Below are 6,000 nucleotides of genomic sequence, written 5' to 3' on the forward strand. Positions count from 1 at the left end.
AGAAAACAATGTGACCTTCCTTTATAACTGAATATCTAGCTGTTATCAAACCCATAACAGAACCATTCATTTATCTCCTCCTCTCTAGGGCTCTCCTCTTCCATCTCTGTCTTCCAGTCGCTCTCACAATGGCCACCTCCAACACTCCAGCCCAATTTTGAATACACCTTTGTGCCAGCCCTTGACACTGAACTTTACCCCCTCATTTCCGCTGATCTCCTTGCTTCTCCCCTCCTCATTCCCCACCTCTGCTCTCACCCCTACCTTCACTCCCATTTGAAGACACTGACTTACACTTACTTACCTCCAGACCCACGCCTGGCACAGAAGGGTTGTTCACATGTATTTGTTTTATTAAACAGTGTCTTAGATCTCCCTCTTCCCCTTTCAGCATTTCACCATGCTTCCTGGAACACATCATTTTTGCCTTTCCACCAACCCCCAGCCCCACCTTGAGCCCTGTGCCTTCAAATTGCCCACCACTCAACACCTACCCAGGTAGTGTCCTGTGATGAGAAATTATCCTGGACTTGAAATTATTCTTTCTTCACTGAGGAAGATTCTTAGTCTCTTAGTGCTCTGAGCTCAGTCAAACAGCCCTGAAGAAAAGCCAATCAGCTGACACTGCTATGGACACTAAACAGCCCAGAGGGCTGGTTCTCCAGGTGAAATCTACTTTTAAAAGAGGCAAAGTTAAGCTGAAAAAATGAACTACGAATAAAGCATGGAAACTGCTTTGGCAGAGGGGGAAGATGCCTGAGGTTCTTTAAAAACCACCTACACAGCTACCCATTCTTCACACATCCATTATGAAATTACATGTATGTAAGAAGTGTAATAAAAAAGAAACCAAATCCCAAACCATATTTAAATATTTGAGTTTTATCTGTGATTGCTATACTTCCCATTTTCCTAAGACTCTCTTTTTAGTTGAAAGCCAAGTGCTGAAGTTCTCCAGTTAATTCAGGGTTCAGATTACAATCAATTTTAAGTATAACTGCCTATCATCCAATCTCACTACTTCTTCCGAGTTTATGAGACCCCAGCTGAGAATTTTTACCAACCTACGCAGGCTGATTTGTAGTTAATTGAATTTTCATTTCATTGAAAACAGAAACAGCTGTAAAGTATCATTAATTCTACACAGAAGAATTTTCACGGTATGTTAAATCTCTGTTGCAATCCATTGATTCACCATATTAACAAACTAAACAAACAAAAAAAAAATATATGATCTTTTCAATCGATTCAGAAAAGTGAAAGTGAAGTCGCTCAGTTGTGTCCGACTCTTTGCAACCGTGTGAACTGTAGCCTACCAGGCTTCTCTGTCCATGGGATTCTCCAGGCAAGAATACTGGAGTGGGTTGCCATTTCCTTCTCCAGGGGATCTTCCCAACCCAGGGATCAAACCTGGGTCTCCTGCATTGCAGGCAGATGCTTTACCCTCTGAGCCACCAGGAAAGTCATAGACAAATCTTACATACATTTCTCATAAAAATGCTCAGCACACTAAGAACAGAATTTAACTTTTAAAACCTGGCAAAAGTATCTATTAATACAAAAGACCTGTGGCTAATACCATACTGGATGACTGTATTAGTGTTTTAAGGCTGCCATAACAAAATACTACAGACTGGGGGGCTTAAACAACAGAAATGTTTTTCTCACTATTCTGGGGGCTAGAAGACCCAGATGTGGGTCAGACTGATTTCATTCTAAGACCGCTCTGCTTGACCTGTTGATGGCAGTCTTTCTGTCTTAACAGTCTTTCCTTGATATTTACACATATCTGTGTCCTCATCTCTTCTTCTTCTAAAGACACTAGTCATATTGGACTAGAAGCCACCCATGTAACCTCAGTTTATTTTCACTGCCTCATTAAAAGCCCCGCCTCCAAACAGAGTCACATTCTGAAGTGTTGGGAGGTAGGACTGCAACATCTGGATTTGGGGAGAACAATTCATCCAATAACAATGGTGAAAGACAATACTTTGCCTTATGAAAAGGACAAGGCAAGGATATCTATTCTTACTACTCTATTCAACATTGTCATGGAGGGTCTAGTCATTTCAGTAAGGCAAGGAAAAGAAATAAAAGATGTCCATATAGAAAAGGAAGAATAAAACTATCTTTATTCACAGCAAATACAATGATCATATATACAGAAAATAAAATAAAATCTACCAAAGTAGCTGTTAGAACTAACAAATGAGCTAGCAAATGAATTTCTCTATACTGCCAATGAACAGTCAAAAGATACAATTTTTAAAATACCATTTATAAGAGCATCAAAATTCATGAAATACTTGAGGATAAATCTCGTAAAATATGTACTAAATCTGGACAATAAAAACAAAACAAAAAAAACATTGCTGAAAGAAATTAAAGAAGATCTAATATTGTTAGGATGTCAACTCCTCTCAAATTGATCTGTAGATTCAACTCAATTTCAATTAAAATCTCAGCAGGTTTATCTGTAGAAATCGGCACACTGATTCTGGAAATGCAAAGGGACGAGAATAGCCATAATAACTTGAAAAGAAAAGAAAGCTGATGAACTACGCCTTTATCTGATTTTAAATTTATTATAAAAAATACACAATTACTTTTACTAACTAAAGATACTCAAATAAACCAATGAAATGGAGCAAAGAGACCATAATTTTTCTATCCATATAAAAAAAGCTGATTTTTTTAGAAAAATGCAAAGGAAAATTAGTGGAGAAAGGATACTCTTTTCAATAAATGGTACCGTTTTCAGCAAATAAGCTATTAAGACATGAATGCCAATAATATTTCACACCATATACGAAAATAAACTCAAAACATATCACAAACCTAAATGAAAGAACAAAAAATATAAAACTTCCAGAAAAACATAAATTAGAATCTTTGTAACTTTGGAGCAGGCAACACTTTCTTAGAAATGATGAAAAATATGGATACATTTATCTATAAAAACTAAGTAAATAATTAGAAATTTGTGAAAAATCAAGAATGACTGCACCTCAAAGACATTGTTAAGAAAATGAAAAGCCACACACTGGAAGAAAAGATTTTTAAATCTTATAGCCAACAAGGAACTATTTGTATCCAAAGAACTCTCAAAACTCAATATAAAGAAAACAACCGAATTAGTAAGTAGGCAAATGATTTAAACAGAGATTTCACCAAGAAAGATATAGTGATGGCAAATAAGTGCATGAAAAGATGTTCAATATCATTAGTCTTTAGGAAAATGCAAATCAAATATATAGTTAGGTACCGCCATACACTGATTACAACAGCTAAAGTGTTGATGAAGATTTAGAAGAACTAAAATTCATTAACATTGTTAGTTGGATTGTAAAACAGTATACATACTTTGGAAAACATTTTGGCAGTTTCTTAAAAGGTTAAGCACACACCGACCATACAATCCAGCCATTCTACCCTTAGGTATTTACCCGGGACAAATGATAGCATTTGTTCATACAAACAGCTTTGAATGATTGTTCACACAACTTGATTTGTAATAGTCATAAGCTAAAAATTATCAAATGCCCATTAATAAGTGGATAAAGAAACAAATGATGATATACCCATACAATGAAATACAACTCAACAATGTTAAGGAATGAATTGTTGACATAGATGTTGACACAACTGAGTCTCAAAATAATTATGCTAAGTGAAAGAAATCATAATAAAAAATTAACTATATAATTCCATTTATATAAATCTCTAGAAAATGAAACTTATTTGAAATGACAGAAAGCAGGTCAATGGTTGTCTGAAGGGGCCCGAGGGAGAAATTATCAAGAGGCACAAGGAAACTTCGGGGGTCACGGATTTGTTCACTGTCTTGATTGTGCTAATTATTTCACAAATATATATGTATATATATTACATATAATATACAAACTTATGTGCAGTTTACTGTATGTCAATTATACCTCAATAAAGCAATTGAAAACAATTCATAGGAAACTCTGTAACTGCTTCAAGGGTAGATGGATGCATAGAAGGAAGGAGTAGAAGATAGCATATCCTGTTCCCTCAGCTGAAGTTTTCTCCTGGAAGGCAACTTCAACTCTAATAGACCAATCAGTGCAGATGTGCTAAACGACGCTCATGTGTTATCTACACCCGGAGTTCATTTTAAACATGTCTCCCTGGAGATAACCTCTTAACCCAAAGGAGCTATTCTTGTGGTAGATATTTCAGACATTCTGGAAAGCTGGTGGGGAAAATACCATTAAGAAAAACAAGACTTTACAAAGCCCTTGCACGATCCCCGGCTGGCAGCCCGCCTTCAGAACAGTGGTTCAATAAAATGACTCTCACCAGCTGAGCCAATAGTTTTTCAAGGCGCCTCAGTGATCTCTAGGGACTAACTATGAGATTTTAAAAATCTTACTTTCTCATCTACGTTACCTGAAAATGAGAGGTTTCTGTGACATCAGTTAATCTTTACAAATGGAGAAACTGAGGGACAAAGGGCTGCAGAGGTCACAGAATAGTTCAGAGGCAAAACCAATTATGAAGTATTTCTCCTAAGCCCAGGTCAGAATCCCTTACAGGGTCTTTCAGATCGCGTTGCTTTAATATTTCATTAAACACTGAGAAAATACTTGACATCCTACCAAAAGTGCAGTGCACTAAAAAATTTAATACAGTATGCAATACTAACAGTTTGGGGACACAGAGGATTTATCTGGATAAAATAGAGAGTCCAACAATATTTTCATCAGTGGTTTGCTTTAAGAGCTATGTTTTATAGGCTGATCGGACCTGCTCCAAAAGAAATGGAATGTGTGTTTTGTGTAACAGCAGCTACACAGAATGCAAGGACTGTGGGAAGGACCTTTGAGGTTGAAGTCAAGAAATAGTAACTCTTTGACAACTCATAAACCCTGAGAGTATAATAAATTATGCACTTTATGAGATTGCAAAATCGTGAGTGTTAAGAACTGTGTCTTGTTTCTTGATATATTCTTAGTTATTTGTTATTTATCAAACATTTTCTGTGTACCTAATACATGCAGATTATTTTGCACTGAGGACATGGTAACAATGAGACAAAGTTCCTTCTCTGAAAGAGCTTACCTCATAGGGTGAGGAGACAGCCAATCAACAAATAATCCACATAGCAGAGGATGATAAAAGCTCTTTGGAGAATTAAAACAGGGTGAAATACTTGATGGTTACCAGTTGGCCACTAGATTGGGTAGTCACAAGAGATGTCTGAAGAAGCAACATCTAGGCTGAGAACTGAATGATGGGAAACCAGGAACTTAAAGATCCACAAAAGCTCCTACCAGGCAGAAGGAACAGCTCGCATAGGAATAAAGGAGGTTGGCATATTCCAAGACATCACATAATGCAGATGGATACTGGGTGTGGGAGAGAGTAGTCATAGGTAATGAGGAAGAAGAGGCAGTCAGGGCATTGCCAAGGAGGATTTTTGAGAGAGAAAAAGGAGCCTGGGTTTTATTCTAAGCAGGATAGGAAGTTAGCGGAGAGTGAGGTGCATAGGCTTCCCTGGTGGCTCAAACAGTAAAGAATCTGTCTGCAGTGCAGGATACCCAGGTCTGACCCCTGGGTCAGGATGATCCCCTGGAGAAGGGAATAGCAACCCACTCCTGTATTCTTGCTGGAGAATTCCATGGACAGTGGAGTCTGGCAGGCTGCAGTCCATGGAGTCGCCAAAGAGTCAGACACGACTGACTACCACTACACTAACCTGGGTGTAGGAGATCACATGATCTGTTTTACATTTGTAAAAGATCCCTCTGGCTACCGCATGGAGAGTCGGGTGTGAGGAAGGCAAGAGTGGAAAGAAGGAAACCAGTTACGATACTATCACAATAATATAGGAAAGAAGGAATAAATGTGGTAATAACAGCAATAAAAATGGGTGGGTTCAAGATGCTTTGTGAGTAGAATTGCTAAGACTTGATGCTAAGTCTTCTCTTGTGTTGTTGGAAGAGGGTGTTTGCTATGACCAGTGCGTTCTCT

At 37.7% G+C, this 6,000-nt stretch overlaps 1 long non-coding RNA gene across 5 annotated transcripts in view; it reads right to left on the reverse strand.

Moving 5' to 3' along the window:
• LOC147372572 (uncharacterized) overlaps positions 1-669 on the reverse strand; it is a 225,846-nt gene extending 225,177 nt beyond the window's left edge. For 2 of the 5 annotated variants that reach the window (XR_015164884.1, XR_015164883.1), the window contains exon 1: positions 495-665. This is a non-coding gene — a long non-coding RNA (uncharacterized LOC147372572). Of the gene's footprint in view, positions 1-494 lie in introns of all 5 variants that reach the window. The other 3 variants (XR_015164882.1, XR_015164885.1, XR_015164881.1) reach the window with 3 other exon arrangements.
• Positions 670-6,000: the final 5,331 nt, after the last annotated feature.

This window comes from Bos grunniens, chromosome 5 (genome assembly GCF_055505025.1).
Source record: "Bos grunniens cultivar Pamir isolate PY7600 chromosome 5, Bosgru_T2T1.0, whole genome shotgun sequence".
NCBI lineage: Eukaryota > Metazoa > Chordata > Mammalia > Artiodactyla > Bovidae > Bos > Bos grunniens.